Here is a 14,130-nt window from a genome sequence, read left to right as displayed (position 1 = left end):
CAAAACCGTGAAAGAAGCAGACCTTAAATTTAGATCGGGTTTCTCCGTAGGTGTCCAAACAGTTCAATTAATTAAGCTGCAATACAGTCAGGCAGACAGATTTTAAATACTCCAAGCAAAATAAGCTCTTTAAGGTTTGTCAAAACCAGATTCTTTGCAATCAGTACACAACTTCTCAAAAGATAGTGTACCCGTTTCTCTCATCCAAACAATGTTTAATTTTTTTTTTCAATTTCAAAACCTTGGATGGTATGCCTCTGGGATTCATAGTGTAATCCAAACAAAAGACCTGCTGGGCTCACCGTGATCTTGACATGCAGGTGTGAAGTAGAGTTAACAGTTTCTGTTTTAAAAGGTTTTGGATTTGTGTTAAAGTTTAAGCATCTAAAGTCATGCAATGACTAGAGAGGAGAATGGTGTCCAAACTAGAGGATATCATGGACAACGTCTCCCATCCCCTCTATGACATGCTTGTAGAAATGAAGAGCTCATTCAGCAATAGGCTGATCTAACCATGATGCGACAGGGAGTGCTACAGGAGGTCATTCTTGCCTTCTGCCATAAGACTGTACAACGCATCCACCTTGCGTCTGGGCAGAGGCAACATTGACAGTGACCTGTTTCTGGACTGAACAGTAAACTGATACATCTGTTCTTTTTCTTTTCCCGTTTACAACCATTTTTGTGCAATATATGCCGAGGACCTGTGCAATACATTTATATTTACAGTCATATTGTGCAATACGACTTTTTTGTGTACTGTTCTGTTCTGGTTTGTTCTTTGTGTGTTCTGGACTGTGAGTAACTCTTCTTAGTGCACTTCTCACTGTACTGATTGTATTGTATGCATTGTATTATTATTATTGTATCATTCGTTACACTGTGGCTGTGTTGTCTGTGTTAAGCTGCTGTTGCACTGCAATTTCCCTCACGGGATCAATAAAGTATTTATCTATCAATGTCTAGGTTAGGCAGGGACATATCATTGTTTCTTATTTCTTATTTTCTTTAAAAAAATGTTTAGCAGTGGGAATGTAGCACAGCTGGGGGCTTGTTCAGTATCTTTGATTTATTTTGTATAATTCTGTAACTTGGACAGTATGACTCGGTGACGCCCCTCCCCGCCAGGTCTCGCCTCCCACTGTTCCACACATGTGAATCATTTGAAGTCAGATCCACAGATACAGTATACTGAAACAGTAGCACACATGGCAATAAATGGCAGTGTGATCATATCATGTACAAATATATTGTATGTGCAGTATGACATCATATGTTTTCAAAGCCATATGGTTTCAAAAAGAAATATTTTTTCTTAATCCATTTATTCATCCGATCTATTTTTACACATCCGGCTATGTAGAAAATATAGCCAAAAGGATTGGTTTAAAGGATAAATTCCAAGCTGAAAAGGCAAGACTCAACATGTCTTATCTGTAAATCTTCAGTTTACAGCTCGTCCATTCCATGGCTATTCATTATTAATATTATTAATAATATATTGTGTATTGCATTTGAATTGGAACGTTTTTCCAAAATATAAAAAGAGGCAATACACAACGTGTCTCCTCTGTAACTCCTCAGTTTACAGAAAAATTGCCGCGATGCCACACAACATTGTCACAACATAGTAAACAACAGTCACTGGCTCACTTAAAGGTGTAACACATCTTAACTGGTATGGTTTCAACATATTGATAAGCTGTTCTCTGGTTAGTGGCAATTGTAAAAGTCACCCTTCTTCCCTTCTTTGATTAACTTAAAGAATTCTGCAAAGAGATCCTTAATCACAAAACTATCAATAATTCATCCAGATACACACACTCACGCCAGAGCCAACAACAAGCTATAAAAATGGACTATTTTTATGTATTTGTATTCGGCTATGTAAGAAACAAAACTGAAAGTCATTCTCCGATCGGGCTTTGAACCACCTGGGTGCAGCGCTCTATATTACAGTCCATTGCCCATTACCACTATAAGGACAATAAAAGTAAAAAAAAACAAATGTCAGAATGTTTCCAAAACATCCACTTGTGATATTTTAGCTGCTTAGTTACACAAATCCATATTAATATAACTATCAAGTGGTATTAAATCAGTACAATTTTTTTACAGTAACAACTAGTGATGTTCTTACTATGCATTCTTAGAAAAGGATAAAATGTTAATTTTTTAATGAAGTATAGTATATAGACTTTATAATGTTAGAACAAGCACACTAAAACCATAACCCACTGTACAGATGCAGCCATTCAAATTGCGTGGCACAGACACGTACCGGAGGTAATTGGCTACGGCCTCGCACATCGTGATGCACGTTGACGCAAAATACCACGGTTCGTGATTGGTTGACCGACAGGGGCACTCGTGGTGCGTTGGTCGGTAGTAGAAAGATTTAAATGTCTTTACTGTGCCCGTTTTAGTATTGAATATTTATAAGGAATTTTACCACTGAAGGGAAAACTTAGTAGCTGAGCATAAAAAGAATAAGAGCATACTGTAACGCGTGTGAAGGCCATAAATGATATTAATTTTGGAACATAAACATACAGAATATGGCTGGTCTCGGTACTTTAAAGAAAACATACACACCAGTATTCAATTTCTCCCTAAACATTTTAAGCATCGAAGTCTTTAACTAACGTGATACCGGAGTCAACAAGCATACTTTTAGAATTTGATTAAAAGGGAATATAATATGGAATCGCGTATCAAAGAAATTAATAATGATATAATTATATTCATGTACCGCAACACAAGAATTGTACACGCTGTACGATGTCTGTTGATAATGTTTTGTAGGGCTTTTTCAACACTCCTTATGTGACCTCGCTGGTGGCGCTGTGAGTTAGGTTCCTGACTCCCACGTCACATGCTGGGTGTTCGAATCCCGCTGGAGCCATGACTTTTTTTTTAACAAACATTTCTTTGAAAAAATAAAACGTTTCCCTGGCTCAGAGATTAAATAAAACTTCACTCGCACCAAACAAATTTATATTTCTAAATATCACAACATGATCGAATTTAAGTCATTTGAATAACAATGAATAGTCACCTATGCATTACAATATAAACATTTATATTGATTTAAATCGCGTTTTGATTTAAATCGTAAACACGTGTATAAATATATGTGTTTTTTTATTCACAATCAGACAAATGCAACATAAATTGATATCTTTGTCTTCTAAGTATCTTAATAAACTTTCAGCATAGCTTTCTCCCCATTTAGATTTATTTTTCTTGGGATCTTGGGATCAAACGTGGAAAGATTAGATTGTAATCGTTTTTATTTTTTAAATACATTTTAGAAAAGTGTAATCTATACTAAAAAGCTGTACACCACCTGTTATAAAGATACACATTGTAATACTTTTGGGTTCGGACACAAGAACTCAGACTTCAGAACTCAGAACTCAGACTTGTGGAGTTTAAACAAGTTAAAGTTAAAGCACCTTGAATTGAATTGAATTGAGAGAGAGAGCACAGCCAGGACAGACAGGCAAATAACATACACTCCACAGACATTCACAACAGCGACATATCATAAAACATTTGCACATATTGTTAAATTATTACTTGTTTTTCAGGAAGTTAAAAAAACACTTGAATTACTTATCCAGTCTCTCGAAATAAAATTATTTTTCAAGCAATGCAACTTACGTCGGGCAACGTGTTTTTTTTAATTCAACATTGACAGCCACATCTTAAATCTTGTCAGTCAGCTCTTTTTTCTCTATTTGAATTGTGGCGATTCAAACAACTTGGGATAACAAACGATATTAGTTTTGGAACATAAACATACAGTATGTAAACTGTATATGGCTGGTCTCGGTACGTTAAAGAAAAAATACACACCAGTATTCCATTTCTCCCTAAACATTTTAAGCATCGCAGTCTTTAACTAACGTGAAATAACATGTGTATAAAAAGTGGTAGTTTTAAGCTTTTCTGCGAATATGCTCGATACCGGAGTCAACAAGCATACTTTTAGAATTTGATTAATAGGGAATATAATGTGGAATCGCGTATCTAAAGAAATTAATAACGATATAATTTGGTTTCTGTCAAAGCGCAATGAAACCTATAACTTGATTCTTATGGACGCCCGGTCCCACCAGGGATTAAAGAAAAACATGGAATCGCGTATCTAAAGAAATAACAGTATACAGTAACTATGTTCATGCACAAACAGTAGCATGTTACATTATTAATTTGGGGGTCTCCTCTTGCCAGAAAGTGCTAAATTGCATTTTGAGTGCGGTTTTTGACTTTTTTTAAATTACAACCCATACATAAGCTGATACTGTTTAGACTTTTAATTATTTTAAACTGTATTACAGCAGCACAATGTGCTTTTTCACGAAACCTAGAGTAAATAAATGTCTTGCGTTGTACAGCTTTTCAGCTAAATATATTTATCGCTTACACCTGACACTTGAGGTGCCCGACAAAAACCGGTTGAACAGCTCTGTTGGAGGTTTGCAGATCAGATCAGATTCCCTTCCCCCCACAGAAAGACAGACTTATTAGTCGCTATTCACTGCGACTCCAATTTCAGGCGTAAGCGATAGATCACAGTTTAGCCGATCTTGTTACAGCATGTTACAGTTTACTCTTATTAACCATATTAATTGTAAGTGCTTAATGCCATTTTTTGACCACGCATGAATATTCTTATGTCCATATCTTCGCAACGGAATCAGTGCAAATTGTAATACTAATTAAATGACCGCAGGCACTTTCCACCCCCTTTGACAGCAGGGACATAACCCATTCTCAGCTCAGCAGCTCATTACAATATAGGGTGTTCGAATCTTTTGCTGCCTTTTGCTGCCTCACAAAGCTTTAGGGAACTTAACATTTCTGTTATCAACAAATTGTGAATACGACATTAACATTGGCATTACTAATTTTTCACTTGAGTGTATGGAGGATTGTCAGCTGTCACTGAGAGCAGTTAATTAAATGTATTTTTTGATTCACAATCAGACAAATGCAACATAAATTGTTATCTTTGTCTTCTAAGTATATTAATAAACTTTCAGCATAGCTTTCTCCCCGTTTAGATTTATTTTTCTTGAGATTTTGGGATCAAACGTAGAAAGATTAGATTAGTAATTGTTTTTATTTTTTAAATACATTATAGAAAAGTGTAATCTATACTAAAAAGCTGTATTTATTTAATACCACTCGATACTTATATTAATGGAGTTTAGTTGATACTGTTTAAACTTTTAATTATTTTAAATTGTATTACAGCATTGTACACATGCTTAAAAGAGGAGAAAATGCAAGCCTTCTTCAGGTGTGAGGGTCTTCTGCTCAGAATGAAACGCAAAAATGTAATGTAGGCTCTGAATGGGTTCAATTATGATAAGGTCACTGCCTTTCATCCAAAATCCTGCTTGAACCCTTCTAAACTAAAAATTAGACACGAGAAGGGGCTCTGGTGAAATTTCCCTTTTTTTAATTTCTCTTTTTTTCTTGGAAAAATATCTTACCCACTGCAATCCGGGCACAGAAGGATTAAAAGAAGCCAGACAGGCAGGGGGAAGAGTGAGTTCTAAACAAAGAGGTATCCAGGTAACAGTGAAGGTAACAGCCGCAGATGTGGACTACTTAGCCCACCAGGGTTACCCTACTCTCCCGGAGGAGGCCCACCGGGAGATAGCGCTCCAGGCGTTCCTCTGGGCCCTGGCGCTGACTGAGGTGCAGTGCCAAGTGATGCTGGCCACGCCGGTCCTCTTGGAGCAGGCCCTGGCTTTGGCTGAGCAGGCTGATGCCGTATTCGAGGAGACCAGTGGGCACCAACAGAGGGGCGCACGTGGAATCAGATGGGGAGGAGGAGACGCCCAGTGCGGCGATGCTGGGGGAGCGACGACGGCTGGTCATCTGCCACCGCTGTGGGGAGAGGGGACACATCACACGGGAGTACCGGGCGCTGGAGCCCCGGGAACTCCGGAGGCCATCGGGAAACGGGAGCGGGGTGGCCTAAAGAGGGGAAGGCCACCCTTGAGCGACTCTACCCCCACTCCGGAAAGCCAGAAGGAGCGCTTCACCCCACCTGCTGCCGTGGGAAGGGTTGGCCACAGCCGGGGCTTATTTCTTCCCTGCCTCATCGAGGGCAGACCCTGCCAGGCCCTCGTCGACACCGGTTCGACCATCACCCTGCTGCAGCCTGGTATCCTGCCGGGCACCAAGGCAGCCGGACCCCCAGGGCGCTCACCGTGCACTTTGGGGCTGCGAGGGTGAAACACCCCTTCTATAGTACCTTGCCCCAGTCCGTGAAGACTGTATCCTGGCGTTGGACTGGTTGCAGCAGGTGGGTGGTTGCCTTGACTTGGGCCGGCGAGAGTTGATGGGGCAGGGGGAACGAATCATTTTTGCGGTGGGCGGGGCGGGAGGTGTCCGGGGTGTGTGGGATGACCGGAGCGGGAAGCGGAGGTGGCAGCGGCGTGCGTCGCCTGGGCCTGCCAGAGCCGCAGGTGTCGGGGCAAGCGTGCCAGAGCTGACTCCCAGTACGGTGAGATAAGCTTGCCCCTACCCTGTCTGTAAGGCTCTCTGTACACTGTGGGAGGCCTTGGAGGTGAGGGACGGGGTGATGCGCCGGGGGTGGCAGGTGCCCTCCAGCGGCGAGGTCACTGCTTGGCAGCCTCCGGCTGGCCATGCACCGCTTGGAGAACTGCCCCACAGAGCGACCGCAACACCACAAACTGCCACCTGACCTCGTCGCTGGAGGGTACCCGCCACCCCCAGCGCAGCACCCCGTCCCTCACGCCCAAGTCAAGGCAACCACCCACCTGCTGCAACCAGTCCAATCCCAGGATACAGTCCTCACGGACTGGGGCAAGGTAGAAGGGGTGTTTCACCCTCGCAGCCCCAAAGTGCATGGTGAGCGCCCTGGGGGTCCGGCTGCCTCATTGCCCAGCAGGACACCAGGCTGCAGCAGGGTGATGGTCAAACTGGTGTCGACGAGGGCCTGGCAGGGTCTGCCCTCGGTGAGGCAGGGAAGGAATAAGCCAACTCTTCCCACAGCAGGCAGGGTGAAGCACTCCTTGCTTAGAATAGCAATATTATGGACAATCAATTGACAATAAATATAGAAAAGCACATATTAAATTTGGGAAATTTGGTTTCAAAAGTCCTCATATCAACGATGCCTATACTGTGTTCCTCTACAGTATGCTAATCTATTGTAGTGCATTCACCCCCCTTTTAGGCTGCGCAAACGATCTTTTAGATTTTTATAGAGAAATAGAGGCTGTACAGCATGCGTTACAATATAAACATTTACTGTCAACCTTTAAATCAACAATTGATTTAAAGACGATCTGTCAAAGCGCAATGAAACCTATTACTCGATTCGTATGGACTCCTGGTCCCGCCAGGGATTAAAAAATAACATGGAATCGCGTATCTAAAGAAATAGCAGTGTACAGTAACTATGTTCACGCACAAACAATAGCATGTTACATTATTAATTTGGGGGTCTCCTCTTGCCAGAAAGCACTAAATTACATTTTGAGTGCGGTTTTGGACTTTTTTTTTTAAATTACAACTCATAAATAAGCTGATACTGTTTAGACTTTTTTTAAAACTATTACAGCAGCAAAATTTGCTTTTTCACGAAACCTCCTAGAGTAACGAAATGTCTTGCGTTGTACAGCTTTTCAGCTAAATACTGTATATTTATCGCTTACGCCTGACATAAGAGGTGCCTCATAAAAACCGGTTGGACAGCTCTGTTGGAAGTTTCATGAAAAAGGAGGTTTCGTGAAAAAGCTACAGGACTGCCAATCGTAATCATTTTTATTTTTAATCGTTCAATGCAGATGGCTGGTGGCATGTTCCATAAGAGTATGGTAATTAAAAACCATTAATACTTTCGTTGGAGTTTAAATAAAGTTGATGTTTTATCTAGGGGCTGCTCGCTCGCCTGCGTCTGAAGAGCGGCTTCTAAACTGTAAAAACATGTGTCTGTCTTTCCGTAGGGGGAAGGGAATCTGATCTGCAAGGCCCTTTGGCTACAAAAGTAAAAAGAAGGCGCTCACTCTCTCTCTCTTTTGATTATTAAATCCAATAATCAAAAATGACACAATAAACATAATAACCATAATAACGACCAACCAACAAAAACAACCATATAAACATAATACCAACCAAAAACATAGATAACAACCACAATACAAAATCAAATATATCAAACCATTAAAGCAAAACCGTCCTCCAATTATCAACAAATCTCAATATCTTGTACGAATTATTCGTAATACAAACCAAAAATAGCCCGCAAACTCTCTCAAATTCCTCCAATTATCATAATCCTCCCCTTATGCAAAACCAAACCCTCCTCCCATCCTAGTTTATCCTCTTTATCATAAACAAAATCCACCTCAATTTTCAACATGAAGCATTACACAAAATCAATACCTCAACACTCCATACTCAACAACGATAATTCATAAACAGCCAGAACATGTAACTCCACATTCCCAAATAGACCTCACTTCCATAGCCCCGCCCCTTACGCAAAACCAACATCCCTCCCCTGTTCTCTCTCTCCGCTGGCGTTTGTAATCGTTTTTATTTTTAAATAAATTTTAGCAAAGTCATGTATTTTAAAAATCTTAAGATTTCTATATTTATGTCTTTATTTAGTGGTTTCATTAGTGACAAAGGCTAAACATTCTTGGAAAAATGTCTTTTATGTAAACCATGTTTGCTATTAATTCATTTAGGGCTAGAATATGTTCATTGTCTTCCAATGAAAGAAGGGTTCCTTTCGCCATAGTCGGGTTGACATTAGAAGCTTGCCACGCCCGGACTGTTACACCAACGCAGTAGCATGTTAAAGCGATTTCATTGAGGAGCCTAGCTTTCTTAACTAGTAAGAACTGTACTTACTGGGTTTTGGAGGGGGGGGAGGTGTCTTTCGCTGGAAATCTCGCCCCCTTCTACTTTGAAAATACCTGTGAAACCGGTTTAATTCGTCACATCCAGCACTCCCGCAGAGAGGGGGGTTGTACTTGCAGTGCATCGGTATAGATGGGAAAGCCAGAGCCGACTGCTACGCCGCCCCCGTGTTATGCTCTTCGTTAATGTCTAAGCCGGAACACATCATAATATCTCATTTTGTATTTCTTTTAAGAAAGCCTAACAGTATTGTTGTTATTGTTTTTATCCTGTAAAGCGCTTTGAGGAGCCACCTTTAAAGGCACCATATACAATAAAGTTCATTATAATTACTATTGTTAATTTGCTGGACAGAGAGGTGAACATTATTACGCAGAAGTCAAAGATAGCGATTTACGTTGCAATGTGCATTGTGCTGCTGTAATACAGTTTTAAATAATTAAAAGTCTAAACAGTATGAGCTTTATTTATGGGTTTTAAATAAAGGCGATTTAAATGCGATTTAAATCAATATAAATGTTTATATTGTAACGCATAGGTGACTATTCATTGTTATTAAAATGACTTAAATTCGATCATGTTGTGATATTTAGAAATATAAATTTGTTTGGTGCGAGTGAAGTTTTATTTAATCTCTGAGCCAGGGAAACGTTTTATTTTTTCAAAGAAATGTTTGTAAAAAAAAAATGTCATGGCTCCAGCGGGATTCGAACACCCAGCTTGGGGCATGGGAGTCAGGAACCTAACCCACAGCACCACCAGCGAGGTCACGTGAGGAGTGTTGAAAAAGCCCTACAAAACATTATCAACAGACATCGTACAGCATTTACAATTCTTGTGTTACGGTACATGAATATAATTATATCGTTATTAATTTCTTTAGATACGCGATTCCATATTATATTCCCTTTTAATCAAATTCTAAAAGTATGCTTGTTGACTCCGGTATCACGTTAGTTAAAGACTTCGATGCTTAAAATGTTTAGGGAGAAATGGAATACTGGTGTGTATGTTTTCTTTAAAGTACCGAGACCAGCCATATACTGTATGTTTATGTTCCAAAATTAATATCATTTATGGCCTTCACACGCGTTACAGTATGCTCCTATTCTTTTTATGCTCAGCTACTAAGATTTCCCTTCAGTGGTAAAATTCCATATAAATATTCAATACTAAAACGGGCACAGTAAAGACATTAAATATACATATACAGATACATACTGTATACAGTACAGTTTGCATACAGTAATATGTTTATGTTCCTAAATCAATCTCTTTTATGAGCATGTGAAAGGCATGGTGAATCGGAGATTCTCAAAAATTACTGTACTTTGCATGATTGGAAACAAATGCGTGATTGCGAAATGCTGTGGTGTTACTTTTACAAAGAAGGTCAAAGAAAAAAAGAATGTGGACCAGGGCAATACTTTGAGTTTACAGCTTGTCCAAGGTCATTCATTATTAATACTATTAGTAATATCTTCGTTAAAGACTTTGATGGCGACAGCTCAAACATGAGAGGTTGAGCTTTATTAGCTCCACCTTGCGGAAATTCCGGATACTATTATTTTACTTGCGGTACTATAGGAGAATTTACGGTAACTAGCGGTAGACTGCGTAAAGCGCACCGCAAAATAATGCGGTATCGCCCGCTTGTTTTGAATGGCTGCATCTGTAAGTTATCAAGCTACAGACTTTGATGCATGAAATATTTATGAAGAAAGTAGAATACTTTTGTGTGCCTTTGTCCAACTGAGCAATCTTGCTTTTATAAAATATACCTAATTTTTAATCCGTATAATGTTTAACATGCTGTAATACACAGTTTAAAATGATTAAAAGTCTAAATAGCATACAACTTAAATTCTGTAATTGGAAAAAGATTGTCCTTCAGCATTGACCAGGATTTGAAACCAGGTATTTTCTGGTGACAGCCCAAATGCTTCACATGCCATGTTAAGCTTTCACTGCTTCACCTGGTGGCTTTTCAAGATATTGCACCCTATTGAAAAAAAAAACTTGCGGTACCTTGCTGAACTTGCACTGCGAATTACCGCAGCATGCCTCACTCATTTTGAATGGCTGGATCTGTACAGCACTTGCATAATTGTAAGTATAATTCTAAGTATGCATTATTACATTGGGTTTCTATTGTTGGACTAAAATTTAGGATTTAAGCAGTATTATTGAGTATTATTATTATTATTATTATTATTATTATTATTATCAAAAAGACATCTGTACTCAAGGGTCTATTACATCTGATTATTCAAGCCCATGTAATCAAAACTATTATAATAGGTTATAACTGTTCTTAGTCTATACTGTAATTAACCATAGAACAATTATAATTTAGAATTTAGTTATGATAACCTACATTTGTTTTAAAATGAAATAATATTCTGACTTTATTTGGTAATTAACACTTTCTTTAACATATCTTCCAACAGAGATCTTAGTTCTTATCTATAAATGAATCCATCTGTCATCCTTAATCACTAAAGTAAACCATTAATCCTGGTTGGATTGTGGCTAACCAGAGCCTAACCTGGAAGCCAATGGCATAAAACAGAGCAGAGAGCACATGACTGCTTTCTCCCTGGATACCTCAGCTTCCTTCAAGAAATAGCTGGATGAGATCATTGGATCAATTAACAACCGACAAACAGAATGAATTTGATGGTTCCTCAGTCACCACTGTCTCAATGGTCCCCTCTTGTTCATAACTGCTTTTATGATCTTAATAAAGGGAATATCATACACAGACAGCCTGAAGAAAGTAAATCTTTTTAACCTGGAGCATAAAAAATTACATGTAAACTAGACTCAGCACAGCAGCTTACTTTAGATTAGCTGCAACACAGACCCCGAAAAGAGGTGGAAATTATTTTAATGTTGTTTAGATCAGAAAACAGGAAACATTTCTTTACAAAGAGGACTGTGGGTGCCTGGCAGCAATGCCAATGACCTAAGAGTAAAGCTGACTGCATTGGATCCCTTTAGAAAGGGATACACAGTGTTACACAGATGTAAGCACCTGGAAGAATAAATATATTCAGTGAGTTTAATGCAAGACATAAACTACAAATATAAAATGGAATATACTGAGACTGAAGTGGATATTTAGGTGAAACATTTAGCTTTTTACGTTGAAAAGTTATTTTTATTTTCCAGGCACTAGGAAATAAATAAAAACACAATCACAATGATTATATTTATGGTTAAAATTTAGATTTTAATTCCTGAGATGTTATGTTAAAATTGTTAAAATTTTACTTCAATTATTGACTAAATATTTACCATCAGTGTCTTAAAAGTGTAATATTTATGAATTGTATAAAAGATGGGTATAAATAACATAAAAATGTTTATGCATTTCAGATTTTAAGTTAGCATTGCATTATAATTTCACTCCTCCATAAATTTCAATAAGAGGCCTTGTTAAATTGTCTCACTAAGCTGACATTTGCATTAGTTGAGACAAGGAAAAAATACCTTTCCTTTTCTGGGACTAATCATGGGCCAAAATGAAAGCAGGCGGAACTTTGATAAAAGCATAGTGTTTCATTGTCCTTGAAGTCATTCGGTGTTCAATTATGAAGCTATAACCAGGGAAACATTTTTACTCAGTGAACATGTAGGTCATTGGCTGAGACAGTGAATGCAACAGAAAATGTTAGACAAGTGAAAGAATACATTTGTTTTAATATAGTAGTGTTTTAATACCTTTGAAGTATTTTCATAAATTGCTATTACAGTGTTATACTTTAATAAACATGACCTAGCTTTTTATAAGTAAGTTTCCTTTGTGTCACCTGTTATTGCATAAATATGAAATATTATATATGCCAAAAAGAAAGGAAAACATTACACAATAGTGTTCATTATCATAGGTAATGGATTAATACATTATAAATAATTGCAGAATGCTGTAATTTATGATCCCTTTACACTTCTAATGCAGTTGGTAAAGTTTGGCCTTGAACTGAACCCTATTTGCATGGTAACATGTCACAAACAACACAGAGCACTACCCAGGTGGTTTGATGCTGTTCAGTATGTGCTGCTATGTGGCACTCTTCCCTCTGGACCAGAATTTCTAAAGCGATGTCTTAGTATGGTGACAGTGAGCTCTGTGCTATAGGTAGGGGTTGGCCTTTAAAGAATTGATGGAACTATTTGTCAGAGTTGTGGTATTAACCAGGTTTTTATTTTCTAAATTACATCTAAAACTCTGACCTTCCTAAAGTTCCCCATTAATTCAAATGGTAAAGTAGTTTCTTACTGCTTGAACTGATCTACCATATAAAGGGGCTTTTGTTGCATAATGGCTCCTGCACATCATCTGGGCAGGTGCTGTATTTCAGTAGTGGATGAAGTGAGTGCCTACTATATGGAATGTGGTTTTAGGATCTTTTTAGATGAAAATTACTATAAAATGCATTGAATAATCAATATCATCCCACAATCAATGGCCACCTGTACTGGAGATTTAATGGCCTCATGCAGCTAACTGACCAGTTCCTTTATCAACGAAGTATAGATAGCACTCACCTACAGAAAGCTTCTCACGCTTGGAGCATGTTGAGCTTCTATCCAGAATAAGGCTGAGCTGGGTTAAATGACCAGTATGGGCCTCCCCAACACTGAGGTGAGGTGTGCATTCTTCACCACTAGGCTCTAACCCTACCAAGGCTCCAATATTTATTGGATTTTTCAAATGGAATGCCTTTATGAGCTTGTTTGCAGCCACAGCCTATGACCTCATCTAAGATCCATTGTTCACTATATTGTTTTTTCTCCACAACTTTGGTATTTACAACCCCTGACCTATCTTTTTAAAACTTTTTTAGTTATTGAAGAAGCGGTTTATGTGTAAAATATGTACACAATGATAATCTTTTATTCTTCTTTAGTCTTTTCTTTTTAGTTTACAAGCCCCTTACCTTTCCATAGGCACATTATGACTACACAGACCATAATAGAACCCTTATGGTCACAAAGACCATAAGATGGCCTTTGTCCATATGGGTTCTATTAGTTTTTCAAGTCACCCAACCAGGGATGCTGAGGGCACTGCATTCCCTCTTGCTTTGATTCGCAAAAGACACCTACTCCATTTTTCACCATCAAGGCACTAGACTTGTACATGTGTTGAACAGGCTAGGCTATCTGAACAGTTGATTATGTCCATTGAAGGACATAGACAAA

This window comes from Atractosteus spatula, chromosome 1 (assembly GCF_055471065.1).
Source record: "Atractosteus spatula isolate fAtrSpa1 chromosome 1, fAtrSpa1.hap1, whole genome shotgun sequence".
Classification (NCBI taxonomy): Eukaryota; Metazoa; Chordata; class Actinopteri; order Semionotiformes; family Lepisosteidae; genus Atractosteus; species Atractosteus spatula.
The sequence above is the reverse complement of the archived record's forward strand: the minus strand, read 5'-3'. Positions refer to the sequence as shown.